The sequence below is a fragment of the Malus domestica genome, chromosome 11, assembly GCF_042453785.1.
Source record: "Malus domestica chromosome 11, GDT2T_hap1".
Lineage (NCBI taxonomy): Eukaryota > Viridiplantae > Streptophyta > Magnoliopsida > Rosales > Rosaceae > Malus > Malus domestica.
Genome location: NC_091671.1, coordinates 23376533 through 23397310, shown reverse-complemented (window position 1 = coordinate 23397310; position 20778 = coordinate 23376533).

Below are 20778 nucleotides of genomic sequence, written 5' to 3'. Positions count from 1 at the left end.
CATGACAAAATGATTCGGGGAAAAACATTCTCAATGGGACAGAAAATGCTGCTATTCAATTCCTATCTACGTTTGTTCCCTGGTAAGTTACGTTCTAAGTAGATTGGGCCGTTTGTTGTTACTAATGTTTTTCCCCATGGTGTAGTCCAAGTTAAAAGCTTAAGGAACAGGGACGAATTCAAGGTGAACGGGCATCGTCTAAAGCTATACTATGAGAGTGATGTGGGGCAGATTGTGGAAGAAATCCCACTCACTACCGTGGGCCCTATCCAAGCTTAGAAGGAAGTTTCGTCCGGCTACAAGATGTTAAAACAAGCGCTTCCTGGGAGGCAACCCATGTATTCAAATAAGAAAGATCTTTGAATCACTCCACGATTAGTTTTGCGTTACTAAAAACCTTTCCTTTTCTGCATTTTTTATTTTGCCATGATTATCATTTTTATTTTTTGCTTGTTTGATTGTTTTTGGTGTGGGTTTATGTTTGAAACATTGACAGGTATGCAAGGTGTTTTTACATTAATTTTGGTGGAAAAAGGAACATTAGGTAGAAAGGTAGAAAAATACAAGAAAGTGCAAACAAGCAGGAAGGAGCCTTCATTGGTCAGGTGGTGCCTCAGCATTCGACAGACCTCCAGAAAGACGAAGCACCAGAGATTGATTTTTCGGAGCGTCAACACTTGGTGAAGCGTGATAGGAGCATATTTATGCGCCTTAGTTAGCTAGTTCTTATGCATTTTCGTTAAGTTTTCTTAGTTAAAGTAGTCTTTTAAGCTATTTCCATGTATTTTCAGGTTTTAAGGGCATATTATACAAAAAGATGCAAATTGGAGCTTTTTGGAGCAAAAGTGAGCTTGGATTGAATAGCACATGCTTGGAACAAAAGGTTTGGACGAAATTGAAGATTTGAAGATTTGAGGATTCCTAGTCAACGAAGGAGTCCTAATTGAAGAAGGATTCCTAAATCAACGAAGGAGTCCTAATTGAAGAAGGATTCCTAATCAACGAGGGATTCCTAGTTGAAGATGGATTCCTAGAAGAATGAAGATTCCTACTCAAACAAGGTTTCCTACTTGAAGTAGGAAAGTTAAGCCTAAAAGTTTCTATTTTGGGTTGATCTTTCCTAAACCTAAATGGCCTTAAGTTTCAGCGACATTAGAAGGTTCTTAAGCGTTGGAAGACACAAAGAAAGGTTGGAGAGCAATTCCTTATCCTTGCCGTGGGTTAGGGTCTATTTCCTCTTAGTTTTGGGTTTCTAGAAGCCCTATCCTTTTTCCTCTAACCCTTGCTGCACTTCCCCCTTTCTAGAACCTGTTTTCTTGCCTTGCAAGGCTTTCTAGAAGCCTTATCCTACCCTATCCTTATCTGCCGCACCCCCTAGGCCTTTTTCCTTGTGAATTCTGATTTCTAAGCCTTTTTCCTTGTGGATTTGGGTTATCCAAGTCCATATCTGATTACCCTAGGGTTTTAAGTGCCTATATATACTCTCATTCACCCCTTGGCTGAATGACCACCCCTCATAATACATAAATCACGCCAGAAATCATCCCCACCTCTCTGCCGTAGCCTTTCATCACCATTCTCCCTAATTTCTGCCAAAAACAACCCTTGCCGCACCTATCACCCATCTTAACCACTCTCATACCATTCCATATCCATTCCCCCATACAAATACCACTCAAAACCTATCCAAAATCTCTATGCCGCAACGAGGAAGGAGGAATCGTGGATGCACCTGCTGCCCAAGTTGGAGTGTCTAGGTGTTTTCTTTCTTTGGATTTCAATGTCTAAACTTATTTATCTTTGCTTTGTGCGTATGAGGAACTAAACCCCCCTTGGCTAGGGGGGATTCGAAACCATGTTTATGCTTGCTATATGATTTGATTACTTCTAATTGCATTTCATAAGTTGTGAATTCAATTTACTTATCTATATGAATTAAAACTGATTTGTGTGTGTTGGTTGAGAGTGCACGCTTTATTTTCATGCATAAGTTTGATGTTAGGATATAAGGGAATTTCACCTAATCGTTATGAACTTATATTCAAAAGTAGTAAAGGTTGTTGATCACAATTGAGTTAAGTAAATTCTTGGCATAAGTTTCATGCAATTCATAGTAACAAGTGCCTCGCCAATGCTTATGGTTTTCATAGAACTTAATGATCTTTGCTTGTATCTTTGTTATGCAATTCATGCAGGGAACTTGTGAGGAATGCTTTGGGTTGTCATATGCAATTCATCCAATTCGATAACTTTAGGAAAATCTGAGGGTTAATGAGTGCAATTCACGGTTAATCTGGGGCGTTGGGAATTCATGGTTTATTGAGAAGCAATTGGAAATCGTTTTGTATGCAAGTGTGACATGTGTGGAGAAGAACCCCTTAGCTAGCTTTCCATCCATTCACTTTTATCAATTTTGTTTTAGAATCTGTTCAATTTACAAAGTTTTGTTTTTGTTTTCAATTTTCGTCAAAACTCAATCCCCATTTATTTTGAAGTGTTAGATTAGTTAGAAATCAATTTAGTTTGTGTTTTTAAGTGTCTTGAGTCAAGTTACAACCTATTTTCGTCCAAATTGTGTTTTGTGTTCAAAACTGCCCAGAAAGTGTTTTTAAGGCAGTTTTGAGTGTTTCTGGGCTGTTTTGAGTCTTTTGGTTTGTTTTAGTGTTTTAGAGTTTAGTTTTGCATTCTTTGAGTCTAGTTTAGTGTTTTAAATTTTGTTTTTACGTTTTGAGTCAGTTTTCAAGTGATTTAGCGATCCCTCCTAATCCCTGGCCTAGAACGATCCCTACTTACATACTTTGCTACAATTGATAAAAAGAGGGTTTAATTTGTGTGCTTATATATTTTGCATCAAAGCGCTAGATGACGAAGGCAGAAGTTGCCGCTTGAGTAACGCAACAAACCTTTGATGATCACTCTGGATCCGAACTTCGGACTCTTACAGTTGGTCAAGCTTCCTCTTCATACTTGTTGAGTAATTAGGTGTGAGCATGTGTAACTCTTTATTCTCATGCCTAAGCACTCTGACCTCTTGCTGAAGACTAGCCACCTCAGCCATCAATGACTCAACCTGACGAGATCGAGCAAGAAGGCGTTAGCCCATGTTTGATACTGAGTCTGCACATCGGACGCTGTAGGCCAAAGAGTCCTGAACAGTCAGTTCGTCGGACCGCCTGGAAAGTATCCTATTGTCTCTAGGAGTGAGAAGATTTCTGGCTACCACTAAAGCGGTTGTATCGTTCATCATCATAGAATCCCTAACTGTAAAATGACCATTGGGAGATACGAATGACGGTTGCCAAATTTTGTTTGGAGAAGATATGTCAATATCTTCCCCGAAATTCAAGTTAAGATTATGGTTAGATGGGCAAGACATTTCCGAAGGTGTGAAGAAAAAGAAGAGGTCAGACAAATCAAGATATCAGAAATGCAAGAAGGGAGTTTCTACATGCGGTAATTCAAGTATGCTTTGAAACGTAATGCGTACCTCTACAGAAATCAGCACTCAATGGAGCTTCAGAAATCGAAGAGGTGCCTGCTTTCTCAAAAGAAAGGGCATGTTCAAAAATCGAAAAGGCAAGCTCAGAAATCGGAGAGGCGCTTGCTCTCTCAAAAGCTGGGCCTGCTCAGAAACCACAAGCCGATCTCAGAAATCGAAAAGGCACCTGCTTTTCCAGACGTGTCAGCACCTGTCACATACACACTCAGCTTTGCGGAAATCACGGGCCATTTGTTAAAATGCCGATTTCAGATATCGAAGAGGCACCTGCTTTTCCAGATGTGTCAGCACCTGTCATATGCACACTCAGCTTTGCGAAAATTACGGGCAATCTGTCAAAGATTTTTTGTGAAGTAGAAAGCACGTGAATCTTACTGTTCAATCATCCAACGGTTGCGGACACGAGTAAAAGTACAGTGCCTCTACCAGCTATTAAGAAATTCCTATAAATGTCAACATTCACCCTCCATAGCAAGGCAGACATACACAACCTTTCTTCATCTCTGAGAATGCATTCCCAACGAAGCCTTTCGAGTCACTGATAGGAGCATATTTATACGACTTAGTTAGCTTGTTTTCTTGCTTTTAATTAGCTAAACTATTATAATTATAATGTTTAAAGTTATTTTCGTGCAATTTCATGTTTTAGTGTCAAAGTATGCAAAAAGAAGCAATTTGGAACATTCTAGAGCATTTTTGGGCCAAGATTGGATTGTGCAAGCATGGAGGCATGAGGATGGACAAATTTGAAGACAAAAGAGGCTATGAACATGCTAAAAATCTGGTGAAACAAATACAAGTTGCAAGAAGGGATAAATTTCTAGAAGGATTGACCAAAACTTCACTCAAAACTAAGAAATTCTTCAATGCCATGGGCATTGATTCACTTTCACCAGAAATTTGAGTGATGATGCAATGCTTAAATCACCATGACATGTGAGTGGATGATGCAATGCTTAACTCACCATGACATGTGAATGGATGACTCAATACCTAACCCACCAACAATTCCCACTCTTTGCCGTGCTCACCTACTCAATTCCACCAGAATTTTGTGTTAAACAAGTCCATCCTTTTCCTATAAATACCATGGCAGCAACCTCATTCAAATCATCCAGAAATTAACCATTCTCCAAGCCTTCCCTTGCCTCTCCCTACATATCTAAACCTTCCCCATCCATTCCTCCATATAACCAACCATTCAACCACCATAACCACCTTGTGCCGCCACCATTGAAGGAGAGGAGGAGTAGTGCCATGCTTATGCAATCTGCAACTATTAGAGTGTTTGGAATTCTTTCTTCTTTTAATTCTATGTTAATGTTTAATTTAACTTGCTGTTCAATTATGTTAAACATGTGGAACTAATTTCTTTTTAGTTAGAGGCAAATTTGAAGCCATGGACATATGTTGGTTATGATTTGTTTTACTCCAGTTATGAATTCATGAACTTTAGATGTGGTTTACTTTTCTGTTTTGATTAAGAACTTGTTTATATATGTGGGTTGAGGGTCGACACTTAATTTGCATGCCTAAACTTGATGCTAGGATATAAGGGAATTTCACCTAATCGTTATGAACTTATATTCATGAGTAGTAAAGATCGCTAGTCACGATTGTGTTTAAGTAAACCCTAGGCTGGATTAACATGCGTATTCCATAGTTATGAATGCCTAGTCAATGTTTATGATTTCCGTTGAACTTAATGATCTTTGTTGAATGTCTCTATCATGCGTATTCCATAGTTAGGGACTTTGATGAGGAATAATTTGGTTGTAATGCGTATTCCATTCAATCCAATGAATCTAGGGAAATCTAAGAGTTAATTTAAGCGGACCTAATTAACTTGGAACATTGTCATTCATCGTTTGTTGAAGTCATAACTGGGAATCAAATTATATGCATATGTTCATGTGTGGATAAGGAACCCTCTAACTAGTTTCTCATCATTCTATTTCATCACAATCTATTTTGTTTTAAGTTTATTTTCAAAGTTTAAAGTTTTAAAGTTCAATTTTCGTCAAAACAAAACCCCTTGCTTTTAAGTCTTGCTTTTAGAGTCAAAACTTGTTTCCTTTAAATCTTTTGAGTCTTTTAAAGTTATATTTTCGTCCAAATCACTTGTTAGGTCTAGAATTGAATCTTTTTTATTGTTATTTGCTGTTTTGAGTGTTTTAAGTTAGTTTTGCGTTTATAGAGTCTAGTTTAGTGTTTTTGAGTCTTATATTTGTTGATTAGCATCCCTAGTTAATCCCCGGTCTAGAACGATCCCTACTTACATCATTACTACAATTGTCATCAATAGGGTTTAATTTGTGTGTCAAGTAATTCTCACATCAAATTTTGGCGCCGTTGCCGGGGATTAGCAAAAATTGCTAATCCCTTGTGTTTTTGCCGTGTGTTTTTAGTGTAATTTACCTAGTTTTCTTATTTTGTTTTGTTTTCTTGGTTTAGGTACTAATGCATGACGCGGAGTTCTCAAACTGTGCATATCTTGGACTTTAACGACGATTTTGAACGTGATTTGAGAAGAAAGAGGAGGCATCCCGAACCTAGTGAACCTAGTTCAAGTTCAGAGGCCGAATCTGAGTTTGAAGAAGTGAAAGAAGAAGTTATGGCAGCGGACAATCGGACCATTAAAGAGCTTTCAGCCTCGGGGTTGACCAATGCCGCACCATTATGCATTCAATACCCCCGCGGCTGCCCAAGGCAAGACCGATGAATTTCGAGTTGAAGTCAAGCTTGTTGCACCACATTCCGAAATACCATGGGCTTTCCATGGAAGAGCCCAACAAACATCTCAAGGAATTCGAGGTTGTTTGTTCGAGCATGACACCCACAAATGTTGACGGGAACATTCTGATGATGAAGGCTTTTCCATTCTCACTTTTGGAAAAGGCGAAGGATTGGCTTTACGAGTTAGCACCCGGAACGGTTACATCTTGGGATAGTATGAAAAAAGCTTTCTTGGAGAAGTTTTTCCCAACTTCAAGAGTCATTCTTTTGAGGAAACGGATTAGTGGCATCCAACAAGATCAAGGTGAATCGTTTCCTTCTTATTATGAACGTTTTAAATCACTTGTTGCTTCTTGTCCACAGCATCAAATGAAGGAGGAGCTGCTCATTCAATACTTCTACGAAGGACTCCTTCCCATGGAACGCCAAATGCTTGATGCCTCGGCAGGAGGTGCGTTGGTGGATAAAACTCCGGGGGCTGCAAAAGTTCTAATTGCCAACCGAGCACATAATGCACAACAATACGAAGGTGTTGGACAAAGAGACCCCCCACGGCCACAAGTGAATGAGGTAAGTTCTATGCCCGAAATTCAATCCCAATTAGCTAACCTTACTTCTATTGTTTCTCAGTTGGCCGAGGGAATGAAGATTCATGGACCAAGTGTGTGTGGCGTGTGCTCTATGCAAGGACATGCCAATGATCAATGCCCTCAATTGATTGAGAATGGGGGTTGGGAATCTGCCAATGCCGTGGGTTTTGGGAACCAAAATCAACCACGCCATGATCCATACTCTAATACCTACAATCCGGGGTGGAGGGACCATCCAAATTTCAAATGGCGGGATCCTCAACAACCCCAACAACAAGGAGGAATTAGGCAGCAACCACCGAGCTTTTATACAAAGCCATTCGTCCCCAATCAAAACCAAGTGCAATCTGCCCTAACAACCTCAGGTATGTCTTTGGATAATGATCAAGTTGTTAAGTTACTTACTACTTTGACGCATGAAGTACAAACTCAAAATAAAGAGAGACAAATCCAAGACAAACGGGTGGACAATTTGGAGAAGCAAATGGGTCAAATTGCCGAATTTATGGGGCAAATTAGAGAATAAGGCAGATTGCCTAGTTCAACTGTTATGAACCCGAATGGAGGATTTGAAACCGCTAAGGCCATCATGTTAAAAAGTGGTAAACAGGTTGGAACGGACTCAAATACATCCAAATCAAGTCAAGACGAGGAGGACAAGTTGCTGCAAGAAGAAGCACAGGGAGCAAAGCCCAAGGCCAAGGATGACCAAACCTTGCCGAATTCATCTAGTCCTCCTAAACCGTCCCAAACCACCAAGGTAAGTCCCAATTCAACTTTTTCTAGTTCTATTCCACTAAATGTGCCCTTTCCTGGCGGGTTTAAGCAATCAAAGAAGGAAGAAGCCGAGAAGGACATTCTAGAGACCTTTCGGAAAGTTCAAGTCAATATCCCGCTCCTTGATGCGATTAAGCAAGTCCCGAGGTATGCTAAGTTTTTAAAAGAACTTTGTACAACAAGGAGAAGGATTTCGAACAAAGAGGTGGTTCAAGTAAGTGAAAATGTCTCTGCTGTGTTACAAAGGAAATTACCCCCTAAATGCAAAGATCCGGGTAGTTTTACAATTCCGTGCGTTATTGGTAATACTAAGTTTGAACAATGCATGTTAGACTTAGGGGCTTCAATTAATGTTATGCCATACTCTATTTATGCATCTATGAACTTAGGTGAGCTTAAAAATGATGGTGTGATAATTCAATTAGCCGATCGTTCTAATGCATATCCAAAGGGTGTTTTGGAAGATGTTTTGGTGCAGGTTAGTAACTTGATTTTTCCAGCGGATTTCTACATGCTTGACACGGAAGATTCACCCCATTCCACCCCATTGACGATTCTATTAGGGAGGCCCTTCATGAAAACAACCCGCACCAAGATAGATGTGTTTAAAGGAACTTTAACGATGGAATTTGATGGGGAAGTCATTGATTTCAATCTTTCTGAAAGTATTAAATTTCCTAAGGACGATCATTCTTGCTTTTCTATTGATATAATTGATGATTTGGCGCAGGATTTTCTCGATTGTTTGGAGAGGGATACACTTGAAACAACAATTGCACAAGGAATTGGGCAAAAATCTGGTTTTGCCGTGCCTAGAAGTGTGGAGGAGGCCGAGATAGTGGCTGCCCTTGAGTCACTACCTCAATATCATGGTAAGCCTTCTAACCCAATTTCAATTTCAGTCTCCACTAATAAGTTGTTACCCTCAGTAACTCAGGCACCCGTACTTGAGCTTAAACCGTTGCCCGATCATTTAAAGTACGTCTTTCTGGGAGATAACGAGACATTGCCCGTCATTATCTCCTCATCACTCACGGCCATAGAAGAGGAGAAGTTGATCCGAATGTTGAAAGAGCACAAGACGGCCATTACGTGGACTTTGGCCGATATTAGGGGAATTAGCCCGACTACGTGCATGCATCGCATACTTCTAGAGGAGGGGGCTAAACCAACTCGAGAGGCTCAGCGCCGTCTCAACCCTCCAATGATGGAAGTTGTGAAAAAAGAGATTATCAAACTTCTTGATTGTGGAGTGATTTATCCGATCTCTGATAGTCGTTGGGTATCACCGGTCCAATGTGTTCCAAAGAAGTCCGGAGTGACAGTGGTGAAAAATGCCGAGAATGAGCTTGTGCCAACCCGTATCCAAACAGGTTGGAGAGTGTGCATTGATTATAGGAAGCTCAACGCCACCACAAGGAAGGACCACTTCCCTTTGCCGTTCATTGATCAAATGCTTGAAAGGTTAGCCTGTCATTCTTTTTATTGTTTCCTTGATGGTTATTCTGGATATAATCAGATTGTCATAGCGCCGGATGACTAAGAAAAGACAACTTTCACATGCCCCTTTGGTACTTTTGCTTATGGTCGCATGCCTTTTGGTTTATGCAATGCTCCGGCCACGTTTCAAAGGTGTATGGTAAGTATCTTTTCAGATTTTGTGAAAAAGATTATTGAGGTATTTATGGATGATTTCAGTGTGTTTGGTGATTCATTTGATGGTTGTTTGGAAAATCTCACAAGAATTTTGAAACGATGTGTAGAAACTAACCTTGTGCTTAATTGGGAAAAATGTCACTTTATGGTTAGACAAGGCATAGTTCTAGGGCATATTGTTTCAGAAAGAGGAATTGAAGTGGATAAATCGAAAATAGATCTTATACGCTACTTACCCTCTCCTACTTCGGTTCGAGAGATTCGTTCGTTTCTTGGTCATGCAGGATTTTATAGGCGATTTATCAAGGACTTCTCCAAGATCTCAAACCCTCTTTGCCGTCTCCTCCAGAAAGATGTGGCGTTTGACTTCAACGAGGAGTGTGAGAAGGCGTTCAATCACCTCAAAGAAATGCTAACTTCGGCCCCTATCATAGTTCCACCGGATTGGAGCTTTCCTTTTGAGCTTATGTGTGATGCTTCCGATTATGCATTAGGAGTTGTTTTGGGGCAAAGGAAGGAAAAGAGGCCGCATGTTATCTATTATGCCTCTCGGACTTTAAATGATGCACAATTGAATTATTCTACCACTGAAAAAGAACTTCTTGCTGTTGTATTTGCTTTAGATAAATTCCGTTCTTATTTGCTTGGTACTAAAGTTATTATTTATACTGACCATGCAGCATTGAAGTATTTGTTCACCAAGAAGGAAGCCAAACCACGACTCATTCGTTGGATGCTTCTTCTCCAAGAGTTCGATATCGAAATCCGGGATAAGAAGGGAAGTGAAAACGTGGTGGCTGACCACTTGAGCCGAATGGTGCATGAGGAGGATGCCGTGCCTATTATAGAGACATTCCCAGATGAGCAACTGATGTCCGTCAAGGTAAATGAACTGTGGTATGCTGATTTGGTGAATTATTTGGTGTCTAAACATGTTCCTAGTGAATTACTTAAACACCAATGTGATAAATTGAAGAAAGAGGCACGGTTTTATGTGTGGGATGACCTGTATTTATGGAAATATTGCCCTGACCAAGTTATACGTAGGTGTGTGCACGATTCTGAGTTTAATGATATTCTAACCTTTTGTCACACTTATGCTTGTGGGGGACACTTTGGCACTCAAAGAACAGCACTTAAGGTGTTAGAATGTGGTTTCTATTGGCCTACCATCTTTAGGGATGCTAGAACATTTTGCATGTCTTGTGATAGATGCCAAAGAACGGGCAATATTGGTCCTAAACAACAAATGCCGCAAACCCCCATTTTTAGTGTTGAAATCTTTGATGTTTAGGGTATTGATTTTATGGGTCCCTTTCCTTCGTCACAAGGGTTTCTTTATATATTGCTTGTTGTGGACTATGTGTCGAAATGCGTGGAAGCAAAAGCCACCCGAACTAATGATTCTCGAGTGGTTGCAGATTTTGTGAAAACTAACATTTTTGCAAGGTTTGGAATGCCACGAGTGCTAATCAGTGATGGAGGTTCCCATTTTTGTAATCGAACCATCGAGGCGTTGCTCAAGAAATACAATGTCACGCATAAGGTGGCCATACCTTATCATCCTCAAACGAGCGGGCAAGCCGATGTTTCAAATAGGGAAATCAAGCAGATTCTTGAGAAAACCGTGGGGCCTACAAGGAAGGATTGGAATTTGCGCTTAAACGATGCATTGTGGGCGTATCGCACTGCCTACAAAACCCCTATTGGGATGTCACCTTTTCGACTCATCTATGGGAAGCCATGCCATCTTCCTGTCGAGTTAGAGCATCGTGCACATTGGGCCGTCAAAACGTTCAATTTGGACCTTAATGCCGCAGGTTTACATAGAAAGCTTCAATTGTGTGAACTTGATGAAATCCGAAATGAAGCATATGAGAATGCCCGGATTTACAAGGAGAAAACGAAGGCATTCCATGACAAGATGATTCGTGCCAAGACGTTCTCTATTAGGCAGAAAGTGTTGTTCAATTCTCGCCTTCGGTTGTTTCCGGGTAAGTTGCGTTCCAAATGGGTTGGTCCTTTTATTGTCACTAATGTTTTCCCTCATGGTGCAGTGCAAATCAAAAGTTCAAGGACGCAGCAAGAATTCAAAGTGAATGGGCATCGATTGAAGCCCTATTACGAGATGTTTGAGGAGCATGTCGTGGAGGAGGTACCCCTCCATGCCGTGGAACCTAGTCAAGCTTAAACGGAGGTACCGTCCGGCTGAAAGACGTTAAAGCAAGTGCTTCTTGGGAGGCAACCCATGTGTTGAAACACGAGAAGAAGGAACTTTCACTCCAAACCCAGATTTGCGTCCCTAACCTATCTCTTTATTGCTATTACTTTGCCATTTGTGTTATGTTTGCTAGTTGTGTTAGTTGATTGTTTTTGTGTTAATCTATGTTTAAAACATTGAGGACAATGTTTGGTTTAAGTGTGGAGGGGTAAACAAGCTATTTTTGCATGAAATTCGTGGGATTTTATCACCTATCACTTCACATGTTGTTTCTCACTGTTTTAAAGTGTTTTTAGTGTTTTGATGTGTTTTAGTGTTATATAACAGAAAACCCTAGAAAAATTCGAAAAAGTTTGAAAAATACCAAAAAGAGTCGTTTTTGAGTCATTTTTGTGTTTTAGGGTACCTTCCAACACAATGATGAGGATTTGGTTTTTAATTGCATAACTGTTGAAGTAAGTTACAATCATGGATGAAAGTTTGATATGCTCTTTGGTTTATGCTTAGTTGTAATTCATGAATTCACATGTAATCAAAAGAAAAATTAGTTTTTGTAACATGCTTGAAAGAAGAAACTCAAACTAACGCTACAACCCTGAGAGACTTGAGCTTTTAACGTTCTTTGGAGAGTTAATAATCTGTGCATTTGTTGTCTTCTAAAGTCGTTGCATGATCTCATTATTCTTTGCTTGGTTACTACTTAGAAGGCGTTTCATCATTTAGTTCCAAATACTAGAACTCATGCCCGTTTCATTCAAAGCATAAAATTGATTCGCATAACACATAACAAGATGAAGTTGTTAGTAAACCAAGAACCAAATAGCCGCACCCCATGTTCATTTGTTTTGTAGGTTTAAGCCCCGTTGAGCCTTGTTTAGCCTATGTTCTTTGTTAACCCACGTTATCCTTACCTAGCCTAGAATAGGACCATCCATGCCTTTGTTCTTAAAGCATAGTGAACATGACTTAGAATGAATTCCTTTTGATTATTCTTGTGCAGAAAAACAAGTGTGGGGGAAGGAATTTATGTGTGGGAATTTGTGCCAAAAGCAAGAATTGGGTACGAAAAAAAAAATAAAATAAAAAATAAAAAATTATGGCAAAGAGGTCAAAATAAGAAAGAACTCACAAGTGTTGGTTGTTGAAGAAAGGGTCCAAAAAAGTTAAATTAGACCCTAAATATTGTGTATTTCACCCCCTTGTGTGTCTAAGTGATTTTCTGCACGCAAAAGTGAATTCTAAGTGTCATATTCATTACTTGTTTGCTATCGCTTTAAGAACTTTTGTTTATCCTTAACCTTTCTTTGTTAGCCAATACCCCTTAGCCCCGTTACAATCCTTAACTTCTATCTTGAGTGTTATGTATTTCAATATGTGGAGTTTGGGATTGGTTTGAGCATATGGTGTCCCTGGTTCTGCGTTCCATTCATGAGATCATATCTATAAATGCTTAATCATTCTAGAAAAGTGCTTTTTTTATAACATGTGTGAGTGTTCGTTTCCATGTTTACATCAATCTTCTCACATATACTTAGTATAGGGAGTGTAGTTAGAAAATCTGTGTGAAAATAAGAGTGTATCCAGTAAGGAATTGAGTGGATTCTCTAAGGCATGTTACTACGTCCATAATGTTGTTTTAAACGATTAAATGTGAGCTAGTGAATGGTAACTATGATTAAGTATATGCTCAAGAGTAGGGATGACTAAAATCTGTGGGAATAATGATCTTTGGCATGTTATGTATCGTTGGAAATCCCTGTAGCAAATGTTGGAAGGTTAAGTTATGTTTTGTTTGTTTTATTTTGCTCGAGGACTAGCAAAAGCTAAGTGTGGGGGAAATTGATAGGAGCATATTTATACGACTTAGTTAGCTTGTTTTCTTGCTTTTAATTAGCTAAGCTATTATAATTATAGTGTTTAAAGTTATTTTCGTGCAATTTCAGGTTTTAGTGTCAAAGTATGCAAAAAGAAGCAATTTGGAACATTCTAGAACATTTTTGGGCCAAGATTGGATTGTGCAAGCATGGAGGCATGAGGATGGACAAATTTGAAGACAAAAGAGGCTATGAACATGCTAAAAATCTGGTGAAACAAATACAAGTTGCAAGAAGGGATAAATTTCTAGAAGGATTGACCAAAACTTCACTCAAAACCAAGAAATTCTTCAATGCCGTGGGCATTGATTCACTTTCACCAGAAATTTGAGTGATGATGCAATGCTTAAATCACCATGACATGTGAGTGGATGATGCAATGCTTAACTCACCATGACATGTGAATGGATGACTCAATACCTAACCCACCAACAATTCCCACTCTTTGCCGTGCTCACCTACTCAATTCCACCAGAATTTTATGTTAAACAAGTCCATCATTTTCCTATAAATACCATGGCAGCAACCTCATTCAAATCATCCAGAAATTAACCATTCTCCAAGCCTTCCCTTGCCTCTCCCTACATATCTAAACCTTCCCCATCCATTCCTCCATATAACCAACCATTCAACCACCATAACCACCTTGTGCCGCCACCATTGAAGGAGAGGAGGAGTAGTGCCATGCTTATGCAATCTGCAACTATTAGAGTGTTTGGAATTCTTTCTTCTTTTAATTCTATGTTCATGTTTAATTTAACTTGCTGTTCAATTATGTTAAACATGTGGAACTAATTTCTTTTTAGTTAGAGGCAAATTTGAAGCCATGGACATATGTTGGTTATGATTTGTTTTACTCCAGTTATGAATTCATGAACTTTAGATGTGGTTTACTTTTCTGTTTTGATTAAGAACTTGTTTATGTATGTGGGTTGAGGGTCGACACTTAATTTGCATGCCTAAACTTGATGCTAGGATATAAGGGAATTTCACCTAATCGTTATGAACTTATATTCATGAGTAGTAAAGATCGCTAGTCACGATTGTGTTTAAGTAAACCCTAGGCTGGATTAACATGCGTATTCCATAGTTATGAATGCCTAGTCAATGTTTATGATTTCCGTTGAACTTAATGATCTTTGTTGAATGTCTCTATCATGCGTATTCCATAGTTAGGGACTTTGATGAGGAATAATTTGGTTGTAATGCGTATTCCATTCAATCCAATGAATCTAGGGAAATCTAAGAGTTAATTTAAGCGGACCTAATTAACTTGGAACATTGTCATTCATCGTTTGTTGAAGTCATAATTGGGAATCAAATTATAAGCATATGTTCATGTGTGGATAAGGAACCCTCTAACTAGTTTCTCATCATTCTATTTCATCACAATCTATTTTGTTTTAAGTTTATTTTCAAAGTTTAAAGTTTTAAAGTTCAATTTTCGTCAAAACAAAACCCCTTGCTTTTAAGTCTTGCTTTTAGAGTCAAAACTTGTTTCCTTTAAATCTTTTGAGTCTTTTAAAGTTATATTTTCGTCCAAATCACTTGTTAGGTCTAGAATTGAATCTTTTTTATTGTTATTTGCTGTTTTGAGTGTTTTAAGTTAGTTTTGAGTTTATAGAGTCTAGTTTAGTGTTTTTGAGTCTTATATTTGTTGATTAGCATCCCTAGTTAATCCCCGGTCTAGAACGATCCCTACTTACATCATTACTACAATTGTCATCAATAGGGTTTAATTTGTGTGTCAAGTAATTCTCACATCAGTCACTTAGTGTTCCTCATCATCTGGGGTACCTCTGCAAACAACTCATCCAAAGCAAAAGTATTTCATATCATGAAGGTTGAAAGCAAGAGTATCTCATATCATGCTTTCTCCCTATCCTTCTCCTTGTCTTTGTTCTCACCTGCGGGACAAGGAGAAATAGAGCAATCAGCCAGCACTTGGTATCAATCTTCCGATCTGGAATCAACTGCCTGGAACCCCTTCCTGATTGCTTACCTAGCATTGCTCTCGAGTACTCATCTTCAACATCTTATGCTTCCTGAAAAGATACCACATCTGCCTGGAGAACAGATAAGGGAAGTGAAAATGATACCTCAAAGCATGTGGAGACAACGTGATGATTCATCCTCAGCTAGGGACAAGGAGAAAGAAAGCAACCGGTAGGCACTTGGACATATTAAATAAAGAAACAGACCATCACCTCTACCTCGTGCCTGCCTATCGTGCAGAAAAAACAAGCAGACAAGAATGCAGACTGCACAATCAAATCAACCCAGCAGAATAAGTCTGAATTGAAACCAAGGAACTCTCCTATTCCTTGCTCAGAATTCCAATCCAGTTTGAGATCAAAGCTGTGGAAAGTCAACAAGATCATCTACCTCCATAAACAGATTTGCGTTCTTAAACTCTACTTTTTCTTGTTTTTACTTTGCCATACTTGTCATGTTTTATTAATTATGTTGTTTGCTTATTTGAGTATAAGTCTATATTTGAAACATTGAGGACAATGTTTGGTTTAAGTGTGGGGGGTAAACAAGCTGTTTTGAATGATTTTCGTGGCTTTTATTTACCTATCAGTTACAATGTTGTTCTCACTGTTTTTAAGTGTTTTTAGTGCATTTTGAGTTGTTTTAAGTGTGTTTTGGCATAAAAATCCGAAATTTTTATAAAAATTTGAAAAAAAATTGTGTTGAAAAAGCCAAAAAGAGTTGTTCTTGTGTTTTGTTTGTGTCTTATGATACCTTCCAACACAGTGATGAGGATTTGGTTTTTAAGTGCATGAATGTTAAAGAAAGTTACAAATATGGATGGAAGTTTGATATGCTCTTTGGTTTATGCTTGGTTGTAGTTATAGTTTACAAATTCACATGTAATCACAAAGAAAAAAAATCAGTTTTTGTAACATGCTTGAAGGAAGGAACTCAAATTAACGCTACAACCCTGTGAGACTTGAGCTTAAAACGTTCTTTGGAGAGTGAATAATATGTGCATCGTTGTTTTCTAAAGTCGTTGCTTGATCTCATTATTCTTTGCTTGGTTGCTATTTAGAATGCATTTCATCATTATAGATCCAAATACTAGAACTCATGCCCATTCCATTCAAAGCATAACATTGATTTGCATAACACATATTCAAGATGAAGTTGTTTAGTGAACCAAAGCCAAATAGCTGAATCCACCTTTGTCATTTGTTTTGTAGGTTTAAACCCCGTTAAGCCTTGTTTAGCCTATTTTTCTTTGTTAACCACATCATCTTTACCTAGCCCAGAATAGAACCATTAATACCCTTGTTCTGGAAGTATAGTGGAGCATAATTTAGAAAGAATTCATTTTGATCAACATTATTGCAGAAAACAAGTGTGGGGGAATTTGGATTTCAACGTTGTGTTTTTGTGTGCCAAAGAAATTGGGCATGGCAGAGAGAAAAATTCGTAGAAAAAGAAAAAAAAGAAAAGAAAAATAAATGCTTGAGTTGAATGAATCTTCCCTTGTGTTTAAAAGTAGATTTCTGCATTCTAAAGTGAATTCTAAATGCCTAAATCATTACTTTGCTCACTATTACTTTAAGAGCGTTTGTTATCCTTATCCTTTCTTTGTTAGCCATTACTCCCAAGCCCCGTTACAACCCTTGACTTCAATCTTGAGTGTTGTGTGTTTCAATTTGTGGAGTTTGAAATTGGTATGAGCATATGGTGTCATTGGTTCTCGCATCTAAGTAGTAGCATCCCATTCATGTGATCATATCTAAACATGCTATTAACTCCAGAAATTGCTTTCTTTGTTATAACATATGTGAGTAATAGTCTTTCATGTTTACATCAATCTTCTCACATAAAACTAGTGTAGGGTGTGTAGTCAGAAAATGTGTGTGAAAATAGAGAGTATCTTGTAAGGAATTGAGTAAATTCTCTAAGGCATGTTACTACATTCAAAACATCGTTTTAATTGGTTAATTGTGAACTAGTAAGTGGTGACTGTGATTAAGTATGTGCTCAAGCGTAAAAATAACCAAAATCTGTGTGAATGGTGATTTTTAACATATCATGTGCATTGGAAATCCCTGAGGCAAATGTTGGAAGGTTAGGTTGTGTTTTGTTTGTTTCATTTGTTTTGTTTTGCTCGAGGACTAGCAAAAGCTAAGTGTGGGGGAATTTGGTAGGAGCATATTTATGCGATTGAGTTAGCCTGTTCTCATGCATTTATGTTGTTATTTCTTAGTTAATTATGTATTTTAAGCTATTTTCGTGTGTTTGTAGGTCTAGAGGCCTTATAAAGCAATAAGGTGCATTTTGGAGCAGTTTTGGGCTTGGAATGGATAGCACATGCATGGAGCAAGGTGGATGGACAAAATTGAAGACTAAAGAGACCATGAATGTGTTAAAGAGAAAGAAGAATTAATGTAAAAAGCACAAAGAGCTCAGCAACCAAAGAAGAAACCTGAGTCAAGATTACCTTATTTTGATTTAACCTTTCTTAAACCTAATTCAACTAAGTTCCAGCCACAAGGATGGTTCCCAAAGATATTAGGACACTAAATAAGGATTCTAGAAGCCTTAATCTCAGCCATAAAGGGGTGTCACTCCACCATTCACCTTTCATGCCGTGCCATCATCATTGTCCATTCCTTGCACTCATTTGATGCACCACTCCTTCACCTTTCCATCAATGCCGTGCACCACCATTGTCCCCTCCATTGATCCAGATTTCATGCACCATTGCACTCTCTTTGGATTCCTATGATGTGCATCATCATCCATGTTCCCTTCAGTGACTCATTTGTTGCATCATTCCACTTCCTTTCCTTTGTCTACCATGTGCACAATATTCTTGTCCACTCCATGCACTCATTGCTGCACCATCCTCCATTTTACCCCCCATGCTTTGCATCATCACTTCACTCTCACCCTTGAATCATTGACACACCATTCCTTGTTCCCTCAATCATTTCAGATTTCATGCATCATTTCATCACTTTAACCTTCACTCCATGCACTCATTGCTGCACCATCACTCCATTTTACCCCCCCCATGCTTTGCATCATCACTTCACTTTCACCCTTGAATCATTGCACACACCATTCCATGTTCCCCTCCATTGCCGTGCACTATCTCTATAAAAAAAGTGTGTGTAACAGTCATAGAGGGCAGATTTTGTTAGAGCATTCACCACCATTTCAACACAACCTTCATCCAAACACATCCATTCATCTTCACATCCATTCCTCCATACAAACAAACCTTCAAACACTCACCAACACCTTGTGCTGTAGCAAAGGAAGGGAAGGAAAGTGCTTGGACGTGCTTGCTATTCAACTTGGATCGTTGGAGCGTTTAGGTGTTTTCTTTCTTTTGTTTCCAATGTTTAATTTCATTTTCTTTCATTTTGTTGCGAACATGAGTGGCTAAACCCCAAACCTTATTTTCGTCCAAAATTGTGTTTAGTGTCAGAAACTGCCTAGTTAGTGTTTTTAGGCAGTTTTGAGTGTTTTTTTTATCTTATTTTGAGTCTTGTGAACTAGTTTTGAGTCCTTTGAATCTATCCTATCATTTTTAAGTTTGTTTTTGTGTCTTTAAGTTAGTTTAGAATCAATTAGCAATCCCTCCTAATCCCCGACCTAGAACGATCCCTACTTATACATATACTACAATTGTCAAAAGAGGGTTTAATTTGTATGTTAAGTTAATTTTCGCATCACAACTGCAGGAATTTGAAAGTCAAATTCAAAGTAACCACCAGAGGTTCGTGGCTTTATTTTGAAGGTACCCATTGCCTCCACCCTCCTGTGGTTTTGCCAAGTACTAAGACTTCACATGATCAACCTTTGTGAAAGATCTTTTTTTTTTAATTGTTGTAGTTGTAACTCATGTATATGCATGTCTATGTATAAAAAAGTTCCCTCCCTTTTAGGTTTATACATGACTTTTATACATGCTTGAAACTTCTAGTTTGGTTTGTTAGATATAGGAATCTATGAAAACTTCTGGTTTCATTAATATAAGTCATGCCTTTTTAAGCAAAGATGTTTCCTAATATCATATGCTTCCACATGAAATCTCAGGCATCATGAATCCATGAAAGTATTTCTTGCCTAAGATGTTGATGGTAACGAAATTGAGCTTTGCTAAATTCAACCATTTTCTTATTCCAAAAATGAAGAAATTTAGGTATGACGAAACTTGCGATAATTAATTCAAACCATATAAACACATGTCCACACAAAAGTGTTAGAACTTCAAGTTCTTAACAATTATTATATTTTGAACTTCATGTTGAAACATTATTCATATGTACTCAAAATTTAATCTCGATATCGACATCATTAGAACCTTTGGGTTCATATTTTTGGAATTCTTGGCCATTCTTAATCTATGCATGGATTAAGGAACTTGTGGTCCTTATTTACATAAATCAAGGAATTTATGGCCCTCATTTATTAGTATGTGGACTGAGGCGCTTAATGGCCGTCATTTTTAATTTAGTTAAGGAAACGCTGCTGTCTCAATTGATTCAAAATCTTTAGGTTTTAATTTTAATCAAGGAACTTCAGGTCCAATCTTTTTTATATGATGGTGATTAAAAAACTTCAGGTCCGATTTTTTATATGATGGAACTTCAGGTTCTAATTTGATCAAGGAACTTTAGGTCCTGGTATATTCTCATCATTACAAAATGTAGTACAAGAAATAAATTAAAGCAGAGGGCGGTGATTCCTGCCACTATAAATAAAGTGCTTTTAAATAAGTAAAGATAGTGATAAGGGCTTTAATTCAACATTATTCACATAAATATCAAAACTTAATGATAATAATTGTTATTATAAGAAGGACGACAGTGCCACGCCATTCACATACACACACACACACACATATATTAATATATGAAGGGGAGGGTGATCAATCCATATCATTCATATTAAAATATATATAGTATATGATGGGCGATTATATCCCACCAATCACATTAATAAAAAATTAGTAATAATAATAAGGAAAAAGTAAATGTTAACTTATTATACTTTTGTTTTTCATTTTAACTATGGTCAAGTATCAACAGTAGTGTCTGAGAATTATAGGAAGATCAAATTGTTGGATCTGATCCAAATTTTAGTATGGTATCAATGAAGAAAACGTTTCCATCTGAGGTCAGGAAGTTGGAGTTAAAAAATCGTTAACCTGACTGCCAATTTTTCTGCGGATTTGAGGTTTCTAGTAGTATTTCTAAGATTTGGAATGATTTAACTGTTGGATCTTTTTGGGATTCTGATATATTACAAGAGAGAGGACAAGGAACAACTTTTATGAAGGAAAATTTTTGTTTTAGCACATGAAGTCAAAGTTTCAAAGTTCATACGATGACTGTTGGGTTTTTCAGCGAATTTCAAGTCTATGTCTTTTCTACTTATGCAAATAATGACACA